The 14,828-nt window shown below is 44.0% G+C and overlaps 1 non-coding gene across 1 annotated transcript; it reads left to right on the top strand.

Moving 5' to 3' along the window:
• Nucleotides 1-13,934: 13,934 nt before the first annotated feature.
• LOC135274474 (small nucleolar RNA SNORA11) lies at nucleotides 13,935-14,062 on the top strand. The gene has a single exon (XR_010342298.1). It is a non-coding gene; the product is annotated as a small nucleolar RNA SNORA11 (small nucleolar RNA).
• The last annotated feature ends 766 nt before the right edge of the window (nucleotides 14,063-14,828 follow it).

The following is a 14,828-nucleotide window of genomic DNA, read 5'->3' as shown; positions in this document are numbered from 1 at the left end:
GGCAACAGTGATGGCCTCCCCTGAGGCAGTTGCCAGGCAAAATAATGTTGATTCTCCTCAGGAGCCACCCCCAACACCCCTTTTTCCTTCTAGATCTATAACTAGACTAAAGTCGCAGCAGGCCACTAGAGGTGAGGTTAAGAGTGGGATCCATGAGGGGGTGTGCTACACTCAAAAAGAACTGTTTGAGTTCTCTAATTTACATAAACAGAAATCTGGAGAACAGGCATGGGAATGGATATCAAGGGCATAGGATAATGGTGAAAGGAACATAGAGTTGGATCAGGCTGAATTTATTGATTTGGTCCCACTAAGTAGGGACTCTACTTTTAATGTTACAGCTCAGGGAGTTAGAAAAGGTTCTAATAGTTTATTTGCTTGGTTAGCTGAAATATGAATTAACAGATGTCCCACTGTGAGTGAACTGTAAATGCCTGATCTCCCTTGGTTTAATGTAGAGGAAGCCATCCAAAGGCTTAGGGAGATTGGGATGGTGGAGTGGATTAGTCATTTTGGACTACTCATATCAGCTGGGAGGGTCCAGAAGATATACCCTTGACTAATGCCTTGTGAAACAGATTGTGAGGGCAGCATCTGCATCTTTGAAGAGCCCTGTAATTGCTCTTCTCTGTGTGTCAGATCTAACAGTGGGAACCACAGTCACTCAACTATGAAATTTAAATACAATGGGAATAATTGGATCCTGAGGGGGCAAAGGCCAAGTGGCAGCACTCAACCATCAAAGGCAAGGTGGGCACAGCTACCATAGTGGACAGCAGAGACAAAGCAGCAATTAGAATAGTCTGACTCCTGTAGAGCTCTGGCATTGGCTAATTAATCACAGTGTTCCTAGAAGTGAAATTGATAGGAAGCCTACTGAATTCCTACTTAATTTATATAAAGAGAAAACTCCTAGGTCGAATGGACGAGACTAATTTGAATTATAAAACAGAGAATCATAGCTCCTCAACCAATTTCCAGACTTGAGCCAGTTTATAGACACAGAACCCCTTGAATGAAGGGAAGGCCAGGTTCTCTTGAGGAAGGACCCCACTACATTACCAACAATTTATGCAGTGCATCTTTCTCCCATCCTTCCCCAAGGAGCCCTCCGAATCCAGCCTTTCACCATGGTAACTGTGCACTGGGGAAAGGAAAATGATCTGACATTTTGGGGACCACTGGACACTGGCTTTGAGCTAATGTTGATTCCAGGGGTCCCAAAACATCATTGTGGTCCTCCAGTTAAAGTAGAGGTTTATGGAGGTCAAGTAATTAATGAAATTTTAGCTCAAGTTCAACTTATAGTGGGTCCACTGGGTCCCCAGACTCATCCTGTAGTCATTTCCCCAGTACCAGAAACAACTGGCCTAGACATACTTAGCAACTGGCAGAATCCCCACATTGGCTCCCTGACTGGTAGGATGAGGGCTATTATGGGGGAAAAGGCCAAATGGAAGTCATTAGAGCTTCCTCTACCTAGAAAAATTTAAATCAAAAACAATATCATATGCCTAGAGGGACTGTGGAGATTAGTGTCACCATCAAGGACTGAAAGACACAGGGGTGGTGATTCCCACCACAACCCCATTCAACTCTCCCATTTGGCCTATGCAGAAGACAGATGGATTTTGGAGACTGACAATGGATTATCATAAGCTTAACCAAGTCGTGACTCCAACTGCAGCTGCTGTACCAGATGTGGTTTCATTGCTTGAGCAACTTAACATATCTAGTATGCAGTCATTGACTTGGCAAATGCCTTTTTCTCCATTCCTGTCCATAAGGCCCACCAGAAGCAATTTGCCTTCAGCTAGCAAGGCCAGCAATATATCTTTGCTGTCCTACCTCAGGGTCATACCAACTCTCCAGCTTTGTGTCATAATCTTATTTGGAGAGACCTTGATCATTTGGTCACTTCTTGCTTCTACAAGATACCACCACACTGCTCCATTACATTGATGACATTGTGCTGAATGGATCCAGCGAGCAAGAAGTAGCAAACACACTGGACTTATTGGTGAGACATTTGCATGCCAGAAGATGGGAAATAAATCCAACTAAAATTCAGGGACCTTCTACCTCAGTAAAATTTCTAAGGGTCCAGTTCTGTGGGGACTGCTGAGATATTCCTTCTAAAGTGAAGGATAAGTTGCTTCATTTGGCCCCTCCTACAACCAAGAAAGAGACACAAAGCCTAGTGGTCCTATTCAGATTTTGGAGCCAACACATTTGTCATTTGGGTGTGTTACTCTGGCCCATTTATTGAGTGACTCAAAAGGCTGCCAGTTTTGAGTGGGGTCCAGAACAGGAGAAGGCTCTGCAACAGGTCCAAGCTGCTGTGCAAGCTGCTCTGCCACTTGGACGATATGACCCAGCAGATCCAATGATGCCTGAGTTGTCAGTGGCATATAGGGATGCTGTCTGGAGCCTTTAGCAGGCCTCCATAGGTGAATCACAGCAGAGGCCTCTAGGATTTTGGAGCAAGGCTCTGCCATCTTCTGCAGATAACTACTTTCCTTTCGAGAGATAGTTCTTGGCCTGTTACTGGGCTTTGGTGGAAACTGAAAGTTTAACTGTAGGTCATCAAGTCACCATGTGACTTGAACTACCTATCATGAATGGGGTGCTTTCTGACCCATCTAGCTATAAAGTGGGTTATGCACAGCAGCAGTCCATCCTCAAATGGAAGTGGTATATACTTGATTGGGCTCGAGCAGGTCCTGAAGGCACAAGTAAGTTACATGAGGAAGTGGCTCAAATGCCCATGGTCTCCACTCCTGCCACCCTGCCTTCTCTCTCCCAGCCTGCACCAATGGCCTAATGAAGAGTTTCTTATGATCAGTTGACAGAGGAGGAGAAGACTAGGGCCTGGTTCACGGATGGTTCTGCATGATATGCAGGCACCACCCTAAAGTGGACAGCTGCAGCACTACAGCCCCTTTCTAGGACATCCCTAAAAAACAGCAGTTGAAGGGAAATCTTCCCAGTGGGCAGAACTTCTAGCAGTGCACCTGGTTGTGCACTTTGCATGGGAGGAGAAATGGCCAGATGTGCGATTATATACCAATTCATGGGCTGTAGCCAATGGTTTCACTGGATGGTCAGGTACTCAGAAGAAGCATGATTGGAAAATTAGTGACAAAGAAATTTGGGGAAGAGGCATGTGAGTGGATCTCCCTAAGTGGTCAAAAACTGTGAGTGTTCACCAGTGGGTGACCTCAGCAGAGGAGGAGTTTAATAGTCAGGTGGATAGGATGACCTGTTCTGTGAACACCACTCAGCCTCTTTCCCCAGCCACCCCTGTCATCACCCAATGGGCCCATGAACAAAGCGGCCACAGTGGCAGGGATGGAGGTTACACATGGGCTCAGCAACATGGACTTCCACCCACCAAGGCTGCTCTGGCTATGGCCACTGCTGAGTGCCCAATTTGCCAGCATCAGAGACCAACACTGAGCCCTCAATATGGCAACATTCTTCCGAGTGATCAGCCAGCTACCTGGTGGCAGATTAATTATATTGGACTTCTTTAATCATGGAAGGGGCAGAGGTTTGTCCTCACTGGAATAGACGCTTACTCCGGATATGGGTTTGCCTGTCCTGCATGTAATGCTTCTGCCAAGACTACCATCGGTGGACTCATGGAATACCTTATCTACCATCATGGTATTCCACACAGCATTGCCTCTGACCAAGGAACTAGCTTTATGGCTAAAGAAATGTGGCAGTGGGGTCATGCTCATAGAATTCACTGGTCTTACCATGTTCCCCATCATCATGAAGCAGCTGGATTGATAGAACGGTGGAATGGCTTTTTGAAGTCACAATTACAATGCCAACTAGGTGACAATAGTTTGCAGGGCTTGGCCGGAGTTCTCCAGAAGGCTACGTATGCTCTGAATCTTCGGCGTCCAATATATGGTACTGTTTCTCCCATAGTCAAGATTCAAGGGTCCAGGAATCAAGGGGTGGAAGTGGAAGTGGCACCACTCACCATCACCCCTAGTGATCCACTAACAAAATTTTTGCTTCCTGTTTCTGCAGCATTACATTCTGCTGGCCTAGAGGTCTTAGTTCCAGAGGGAGGAATGCTGCCACCAGGAGACACAACAACCATTCCATTAAACTGGAAGTTAAGATTGCCACCTGGACGCTTTGGGCTCCTCCTACCTCCTCCTACCTTTAAGTCAACACGCTAAGAAGGGAGTTACAGTGTTGGCTGGGATGACTGACCCAGACTATGAGGATGAAATCAGTCTACTTACTCTATAACAGAGCTTAGGAAGAGAATGTACAAAATACAGGAGATCCGTTAGAGCATCCGTTAGTATTACCATGCCCTGTGATTCAGGTCAATGGGAAACTACTACAGCCCAATCCAGGATGGACTACAAGTGGTCCAGACCCTTCAAGAATGAAGGTTTGAGTCACTCCACCAGAAGAAAACTTATGACCTGCTGCGGTGCTTGCTAAAGGCAAAGGGAACACAGAATGGGTAGTAGAAGAAGGTACTCATCAATACCAGCTACAACCACCTGACCAACTACAGAAACAGAGACTATAATTGTCATGAGTATTTCCTCCTGTTTTTGTTAAAAACATGTTTGTGCATGTATACACTTGTACTAAGAAAATAGCTTTATTTCCTTTTTCCTTTGTCATGTGACATAAGATTTATTGACTTCACATCAGTATTTAAGTATTGTTAACTTTATGTAATAGTATTTGGGTTGGGGATTGGTGCATTTCCAGTTGTAGGAAGGATAGTTGTATTATGTTAGGCATAATCATGACCTTATTATTGCCTTTATTTGAAGATTATGCATGATCTCAGGAGATGTGTATGGGTTCAAGTTGACAAGGGGTGGACTTATGGTGGTTAACACTGAGTGTCAACTTGATTGGATTGAAAGATACAAAGTATTAATCCTGGGTGTATCTCTGAGGGTGTTGCCAAAGAAGATGAACATTTGAGTCAGTGGGCTGGGGAAGCTAGACCCACCCTTAATCTAGTGGCCACCATCTAACCAGCTTCCATCGAATAGAGTGCAGGCAGAAAAACCTGAAAAGGCGAGACTGGCCCAGTCTCTCAGCCTACATCTTTCTACAGTGCTGGATGCTTCCTGTCCTCGAACATTGGACTCCATCCAAGTTCTTCAGTTTTGTTCAGTGTTGGGACTCAGACTGGCTCTCCACACTCCTCCGCTTACAGGCAGCCTATTGTGGGACCTTGTGATTGTGTAAGTTAATACTTAATAAACTCTCCTATATATATGATCGTGTAAGTTAATACTTAATAAATTCCCCTGTGTGTGTGTGTACTCCCCTAATATATAATATACTAATATATATATTCTATTAGTTCTGTCCCTCTAGAGAACCCTGACTAATACAAATACTGTGACATAGAAAATCTAGCTAGAAAAGAAAGCTGGGGGTTGGGGGGGTCCACTTTGAAGCAGCAAACAAAACTAAAGCTATGAAATACCAAAGATAACATTTAGCAAGAAATAGGTGAGATGTATGCACTTAAAAGTATTTAAAACTGGGCCAGACATGGTGGCTTACACCTGCAATCCCAGCACTTTGGGAGGCCAAGGTGGGCAGATCACTTGAGGTCAAGAGTTCAAGACCAGCTTGGCCAACATGGTGAAACCGCATCTCTAGTAAAAATACAAAAATCAGCCAAGTGTGGTGGCATGAGCCTGTAATCCCAGCTACTTAGGAGGCTGAGGCAAGAGAATTGATTGAACCCAGGAGGTGGAGGTTGAGGTGAACCGAGATGGTTCCACTGCACTCCAGCCTGGGTGACAGAGAGAGACTACTTCTCAGACAAAAAAAAAACAAAAAAAAAATCCTACCTCATAGATGTGAAGATTAAATAAAATTATCATACATGCATGCTTAGCCTAATATTTGTTGCACAGTGAATCTTAGCATTCAGTAAATGGTTACTATTACTTTTGTATAAATATATAATAGCATATATGTGATTGCATTATATATGCTGTGATCTTGCTTTTTAAACTTAATGTTCTATGATTTTGTATGCTAAGTAATTGCAAATGAGTTAAAACATTTCCACACCTCTATTACTTGTAATCAAGTATGCCTGGCAGTCATTTCAATAATTTCCTCTAATAAAAATAGTAAAGCTGTTTCCATTTGTGGGGGCTACAAGTCATGATTTCAACTGCTTTTCCACTGGAAGGCTTTCATGAGCGAGGGTCCCTCAGCGGGAAAGAGAGCCTGGCTGAGCCCCTCTTCTCCACGTGCCTTTGTTAGTTTGACTCCTGTCTGCTTTTCCAGGAGAAAAAGAGTGACTTTTCTAGGTAGGAAATGACCACCCAGTGAGCGGTAAACATGGTGAAAACTTCCCTAAAGAAACATAATTCAGGAGACAGCCCGGAGCCCTAACAGCCTTTCTGTGTTGGCAAACATGGTGATTCTGAGGTCTTCAAAGTGGGGTGTCACAAATGTATCACCCACAAACACATCTCTCCCAACTACCCGAGCAGTAGGGGTCTGGAGCAGGCCCACCCTGAACTGGTCAAGATACAAATGGAGGCCCGGGCCCGTAGCCCATCACCCTTCTCTTCCCACCTCTGACAGCACCCTCCAGCAGAGAGGCCTTGCATGCACTTGTGTGTCCAGATAACCTACTTTCCAAGTCCAGCTCAGTCCACTGCCCTCCCCACTGGATAGACACCCTGGGCACACTCCAGCAGCCAGGAGAACCAGTAACAAGCCCATGGAGGCCCTGGAAAATAGAACACGGTGCAGAAAAGTGGAAGTACAGCAGGTAGGTACCATGGATGCCTCATTCTAAGAGGGCAGCAGCTGGAAGATGGCCAAAGTGGGACACCAGAAAGACCAACGCCTGGATAGAGCCCTGACTTCCTGCTGTAATTCAACACTGGTCTGCAGCATCCGGAAGCCCAACCAAGGTATCTCCACATCAGCGCTTCTTCCTGATGATGGTTTGCTATCCAGGGGCCATGTGACAATGTCTAGAGACGTTTTTGGTTGTTGCAACTAGAGGAAAGAATGCTACTGGTATAGAGTGGGTAGAAGCCAATAATGCTGCTAAACATCCTGCAATACACAGCCCACAGTCCTCACCCCCATAAAAGAACTATCCAGCTCAAAGCGGCAATAATACTGAGACCAAGAAAAACTGGGATACATGCATGAGCGGGAAGGCCAGCGGATTTGGGTTCACATACTCACTCTGCCACTGGCTTGCTCTGGGACCAATGATTTTATCTCTCTGTGCCTCCCTTTTCTCATTTGTAAAATAGAGTTAATGGTAACTGTTTCACAGGGTTGCTTTGATAAATAAAAAGGACTTGATATGTAAAGTGTCTGGCGCACATAGTAGGCCTTCAGTAAGTGTTATAGGCATTCCTTTATTAAAAGAGGAAGGAAGTGGACTTCATACTCTTAAACATTGCTTTATGAACCAATTAGAAGTCTTGGAGTTGGGAAGAGAAGATTTGAGCCACATAAGCAAGAGAAGTGTCTACTATTTCAGAGCTACTGTGGCTAAAAGATGAAGAGGAACTATGGATGTACAGAAAAATCAATACAAAAGTTGTTTTTATACACAGTGCTTTAAGAAGTTTGTGAATCATGTCAAGCTGAGTTATCCCTCTCGTAGGTTTTTCCCTCTTCCACAGAGGATTCTCCATATGAAAACATCTTCCCTATGCCTTCCTTCCCATGCATCTGCACTCCGCACCCTCCCACCCCCACCCACCCACACACACACACACACCAAACACCACTGATGGGATTGCCCTGCACCTAAGGGACTGCAGGGTTAGAGTTGGGGGCCGGGGGCAGTAACCCACCTCGAGCCCTGCAGTAAGGGATCTAAGGAGGTGCAGGGCAATGCCATCAGTGGTGACTTACTGCCATCAGGTGGCAGAATTGCTAAGTGCAACTAGTATTTTGTCCATTCTTTTGATTCCGTTGAATACAGAAAGTGCCCTACCACGTGTAAAGTAATCACTTATTTAACAGTGTACTCAGAGTTACAGGAAAAGTAAATATTGACCAACCCACACGCCTTTATAGAATCAGATGGAGACATGAGGGCTTCTGGGCAGCGGTTGATAACCTGAGGCCCCTTCAAACCTGTTTAATGTGTGTTTGGTTGGAGAAGGGATTCTCTCCTTAATAAAACAAAAATGATGGCCAGGCTCAGTGGCACACACCTGTAATCCCAGCACTTTGGGAGGCTGAGGCAGATGGATCATGAGATCAGGAGTTCAAGCCCAGCCTAGCCAAGATGGTGAAACCCTGTCTCTACTAAAAATACAAAAATTAGCTGGGCGTGGTGATGGGCGCCTGTAATCCCAGTTACTCAGGAGGTTGAGGCAGAGAATTGCTTGAACCCAGGAGGCAGAGGTTGCCGTGAGCCGAGATCACGTCACTGCACTCCAGCCTGGGCAACTGAGCAAGACTCCGTCTCAAAAAAAAAAAAAAAAAAAAAAAAACCTTCAATATCCAATATCCCCCACCACCCTGAGAATAGAATCACAACCAGTAGTCCCCTCCACAGCATACACGGACCAGCGTGCTCCTTCCTCCTCACCTTTTCCACTGCTCCTTCAGCCAAATGAGCCCCAAACCAGACCTGCTCCACTTGTTCCCTCCACCCAGAACACTCCTTTCCTCATCCCAGTCCTGAGTCCTGCACTCTGCTTCTTTTTAGCCCAGCCCTGAATTCCCTTCCAAATGAGCCAGTTGCAACGTAGCCAACCACGGGAGTCTCAGACAGGACTTTGCCGACTTGAGCCCTCTCTGCCCCAATGCACCATCCAGCCATCTTTGGACACAATGGCAGCTGACCAGACAGGGTACTGTAGAGTCTCAGCCAATTTCCCCGGGCCATGCTTGTGAAGGAGCACAGGTCTTCTCTGGCCTCAGAGTCCCCACATTGATTCTGGTGACTGACTGCAACCCCAGATTGTGACCCTGGGTGGGATGGTGGGTCAGGGTGCAGGAACTTTATTTCTCTCTGGTTTTCCCTCTGATTCTCTTCCCTTCCCCACCCAGATCTTTTTGCTATTTAGACAACTGTTTAGATTCTGGCCTTTGTTTTGTTTTGTTGTTGTTGCTGTTGTTGTTTTGAGACAGTCTCACTCTGTCGCCAAGGATGGAGTGTAGTGGTGCCATCATGGCTCATGCAGCCCCTGCCTCCTGGGCTCAAGGGATCTTCCTGCCTCAGCCTCCCAAGTAGCTTGAATGGTAGGCACGGGCCACCAAGCCCAGCTAATTTTTCATTGTTTTGTAAAAACAGGGTCTCCTTATGTTGCCCAGGCTGATCTCAAACTCCTGAGCTCAAGCAGTCCTCCCGCCTTGGCCTCTCAAAGTGCTGGGATTAGATATGAGCCAACACACCCGGCCTAGATTCTGGTCTTGAAAGCTATCAATACTTCCCTCTGTTTTCAGTTTCAGAAAAAAAGCTGAGTTATCCTCCTGCTTCCCAGCCAGGCAGCTAGGGGCCACAGGTTACAAGACATTGTGGTCTTGGCCGGGCGGGGGTTGGGGGGTGGGTGGGCAAGGTTAGTACTCAGCATTCTATATCCTGCCACTTATTGAAAGGTATTTCTATTAAGAGGTATTTACCATACCTCAATAATAAAAATAAAATACAGGTGCTAAAGTGATTCATAATACAATGGAATCACACCACACTGTGTTACAAATTCACTTCTTGCACAACCCACGATTTCCTCATGAGGTGAACATGCAGAAGGTAAAGCCTGAGCCCTCTGATAGGCCTGTGGGTCTGCAGGGCTCCAGCCTTCCGACCAAGGCCCATTCATGACAAGTGCAAATAAACACCCAGGGACAGCAGGAGGAGCTGGGTTGAGGCTGGCAGAGACACACACGATCGCATGCTGGTGGTCTCCATGAGACTGTTGTTTGCCCCAAGCTTGCCGTTAATGTTTTGTTTATTGCCATTTTTATGTAGTCAAAATCTTTTCTACTTCTTTGGTTAAATTTTTTTTTTTTTTTTGAAACGGAGTCTCACACTGTCACCCAGGCTGGAGTGCAATGGCGCGATCTCTGCTCATTGCAAACTCCACCTCCCAGGCTCATGCAATTCTCCTGCCTCAGCTTCCCTAGTAGCTAGGATTACAGGTGCCCACCACCACACCCGGCTTTTTTTTTTTTATAGTAGAGATGGGGTTTCACCATATTGGCTAGGCTGGTCTTGAACTCCTGGCCTCAGGTGATCCATCCACCTTGGCCTCCCAAAGTGCTGAGATCACAGGCATGAGCCACTGTGCCCGGCCAGTCTTCGGTTAAGTTCTAAGCATTTAAGGCATCTTAGAAGCACCTCCATGGAACCCTGGGACATCTAGGAACCCAGGTGGAAACCATCAGACTAAACCATGAATAGTATTTATCTCTGGGTGGTGAGATTTCTGTTTTGTTTTTGTGCTTATCTTCACTTTCTGCCTCCTCCATAATGTAACTCGTGTTGTTTTGTTTAAGCTGAAGAGAAATCAGTGTTTTAAAGGACTTCTGACCTGGTGAGTCCTGCTGTTCTCTGCCCTCCCATAGACTTTGCTCCCTTCTGACCATGAAATGTTTGCTTAAAGTTACAAGGGGTAAGAAGTGCTTCAGAGGGTAGCTGACCTCCACTCCACCAGCCTCACCATTTTCCAGGCTGAGTGATGGAACCATAGAGAGTGTTGCAGTCATCACAACTGGAGTGATTCCAGGAAAATCATTGAAAGAACTCCCTCAGTAAAAGTAATCAAACACTGATAGTTGTTCCCAACGAAGCAGGGTGAGTCCTTTGGAAATTTTAGAAAGCAGTAAAGCAACCCAACAAGGGTCAGGAAACCCATGCACCCAGAGGACGTCACTGACACTTAGCAGGTAGCGGCAACCAGCAGCAATGAGCTCCCTTCCCCATTCCCCCATCCTACCTCATATTCATCAAATCAGCCAATTATGGCCCAACGAAGACCTAATGCTCTCCACTTGCCACTGTCTTTTCTCGATAGCACCCACCTGACCTGTCACCTCTCAGAAATGGGACAAGCTCTCAACTGTCAGTATTCACTGACCACCTGAACCTGCTGTGGCCTCCAGCTATGCAGTACCAAATTCAGACATTTACAAATGTGCTTGGTGGAACAGAAGGAATTCAGAAGTACTCGCTGAGTGGTATTGCTGCACCAGCCATAGGAAGCAAGTGGACAAGCTAGCTGTCCCTTCAAGCCCTACTTTCTACCCTACCTTTCAGCATTTCTTTTTTTTTTTCTTTTTTTTTTTTTTTGAGATGTGGTTTCACTCTTGTTGCCCAGCCTGTAGTGCAATGGCATAATTTTGGCTCACTGCAACCTCTGCCTCCTGGGTTCAAGCGATTCTCCTGCCTCAGCCTCTCAGTAGCTGGGATTAGAGGCATGCACCACCACACCCAGCTAATGTTTGTATTTTTAGTAGAGACAGCGTTTCACCATGTTGGCCAGGCTAGTCTCAAACTCCTGACCTCAGGTGATCCACCAGCCTCGGCCCCCCAAAGTGCTGAGATTATAGGCATGAGCCACTGCACCCAGCCACCTTTCAGCATATTTTATGCCTACTTTGGAATGGGATCTATCATCTAAGAGCTTATGAAAAACTTCTTGTCTGCTATCTTCATGGAGTAACTTGTATACGTATTTCCCAACCACATATTAGAACACTGGATCAGTACCAGGCTGGTCTCGAACTCCTGACCTCAACTGATCCACTCACCTTGGCCTCTCAAAGTGCTGGGATTACAGGCATGAGCCACCACACCCACCTATTTTCAACCTTTCTGAAAACACTTACTGTAGGTGGTCACTTGCTTGAGCTCAGCATGGAGGTGGGTGTTGCCTAAGAATACTCTGAAATCTTGTTTCTTTTAATAGATGAGTTAAGCCTATTTCAACATCTATTCATATGTCAAATAGATTAGGGTTAGTTCTATCATAGTAACATGTTCTATTTTTGTTTACATATAGTTTTTTAAAAACTTCACTATGTAGTCTATTGTCCTGGTTGCTGTGAACAATTCTTTTCAAATTTCAATAGGTTTTCATTTTTGCTCTGTTAATTTTATAATAAAACTTTACAAAATACCTCTAGTTGTCTATTATTCAATAAATGTCTATTCATGCCTAGGAACAATGAAAAAATAAGCACATTTCCTCCTTCTCTCTTCCTCCCCTCTCCTACCAAAGATAACATCTTTCTTTGAGTTTAATTTTGTACTATTAAAAACGTGCATGCTTCTATTACTTGGTTTGTCAGTCTTGAATAATATTTTTTGACTTTCAGTTACTACAGATGTAGCAATCAGTAACCTTAATTTACCTGTCGCCTCCTTTCCCCTTCCTCCACCAATAATTGTTCATTGCATTTATTTACATATTGTCAGGACATGTCATCTTTACATTCTTTTCAGTCACTCTAATGTGTAGAATTATTTTTGCTTTAGTCTACGTTACACATATTCAAAGCTTGCTGCCAGTCTTTTTTCTATAATGTTCTCAATTATCTCTTAGTTGGCTGGCATCCATCCTCTGATTATTTCCTCAAGAAAGGTTCAAAGAATTGACCTCCCCAGAATTATTTTATGATCAAGGCTATCTGTAGACTTTATGGTGGAAGGATAATTTGGCTGGATTTAAATTCCATGGGTAACACTTTTTTTCCCCTTGGGCATCTTCTTAAGTATTGCACAACCTTCTTCTGACATTGAATGTTGCTGCACAGAACTCTGAAACAAGCCTGCCTTCCCGCCCCAGCCCGCTCCCCCACCCCCTGCTGTCAGTGACTTGATCATTTTGCTTAGTTATCTTTGAAGTTTAGTAACTACTAGGACTTATCTCTAGGTTGGCTCTCCTGCATTAATTTTCTCTGATAGATAATATAAATTAATGTCTCTATTTCAGAAAATTATACTTTTGTCCCTAGCTATGGTTTTTTAATTGCCTGTTTTTTATACCCCTTCCATTTCATCTTTATTTCTCTGATACTTTGATCTGAGTTCTGCCAAACCATGCTTCCTCTCATTTCATTATCTCACTATCTCATCCCTATGTTATTTTTCCCTTCAACTTTTCATTTTGAAAAATTGCAGAGCTACGGACATGTTGAAAGAGTAATACAATGAGCAGTCATATACCATACACTTCACATAGATTCACCAGTTATTATCATTTTGCTATATATGCTTTCACTGTCTCATACTCACGAACAACACATATATGCATTTTTTTTCCAAATCATTTTTAAATAGATTGTAGACATCAGAACACTTCAAACATAAAAACTTTAGTCTGCATCTCTAAAATAAAAACATTCCACTATATAACCCCTATCTTAGACCATTTGGGTTGCTAGAACAAATTACCATAGACAGGGTAGCTTGTAAGCAACAGTTCCAGAGGCTGGAGAGTTCAAGATCAAAACATCCACAGATTCAGGGTCTGATGAAGGCCTACTTTCTGGTTCACAGATGGTAACTTCTTGCTGTGTCCTTACATGGTGGAGGGGGCAAGGAAGCTCTATGGGTCCTTTTTTATAAGGCCACAAAACTCATTGATGAGAGCTCTGCCCCTATGACCTAATCACCTCCCAAGGACCCCACCTCCCATCACATTGGTGATTAGGTTTCAACATATGGCTCTTAGGGGGACACAGCAGTCAGACCACAGCAACCATAATACTAATTTAATAATAATTTCATAATACCATCTAATATATAATCTATACTCAAATTTCCCCAATTACCCCCCAAAATATTTTTTAAATACGATTCCAACCCGGTATCCAATTATACGTTGCATTTGCTTATGTCTCTTTATTCTCTTTTAATCTAGACTAGATCTCCAACTTCTGTTATGACATTTCCTTCTTTAAGAGTACATGCCAGGATTTGCTTAGAGCAGGGGGTTGAAAAGTGGCTCCTCTGTTTACAATACGCCCAAAAGGAATCTAGGATCATTGTGACAAGGGGCACAAAACTTGTGGCCTCCCTACATGTGAAAAGAAAAAACAAAGAGAATGCACGCCAGTTGTTTGTAAAATATCACATAGGCTAGATTCATCAGGTTGTTTCCTTATATTTCATTTGTTTATCTAGCACTTGTATTTCTGATAAAGTGCCAGTTAGGTCCAAAGACTTGATAAGATTCAGATTAAACATTTTACCTATAATGACATTGTGAATTTCATATTGCATTCCATCAGGAGGCACATGAGTTTAGCTGTCTTGATATTAGTAATTCCAAGTTTGACTCCTTGGTTAAAATGGGTAACTGCCAGGTTTCTCTAATGTAAAGGTACGAATCTTCCCTCTATAATTACTCATTAGTCCCATGTGGTGATACTCTATCACCATGAATATGCTATTCCCCAATTGCCTTTTACTCAAGGGTTTTCACATCTATTGATGATCTCTACCTAAACCAATTGTTATATTAGGAGTTGAAAAATGGTAATTAAAAAAAAATCTGTTAATGTATTTCTGTTTTGTGGTCTTTCTTCATAGAAGCAATTACTGCATTCACTTTTTAAAATTCAATTGCCTAATGTTTGAACAGTTTTCATCTGCTCTGTGTCTATGTTTTTCTGGTAAGTATTCTTAATTGTTGGAAATTTTTGCCACTCTTTTCCTCCTTCACCTTATAGTGGATTTAATTTGATGCTATGTGTCACTTATTATTGAGTGGGCAAGTTATTTGCATGAGGCTCTGCAGAGGGGGCCAAGGTATCCTTTCAGGAGAGCTGGTTTCCCTCCCCCACCATCAGCCATAGACACAGAC

The sequence above is a fragment of the Aotus nancymaae genome, unplaced genomic scaffold (genome assembly GCF_030222135.1).
Source record: "Aotus nancymaae isolate 86718 unplaced genomic scaffold, 86718_ANA_hifiasm-v0.15.2.pri h1tg000011l, whole genome shotgun sequence".
NCBI lineage: Eukaryota > Metazoa > Chordata > Mammalia > Primates > Aotidae > Aotus > Aotus nancymaae.
Note: the sequence above shows the minus strand (reverse complement) of the source record. Positions and strands in the feature narration are given on the sequence as shown.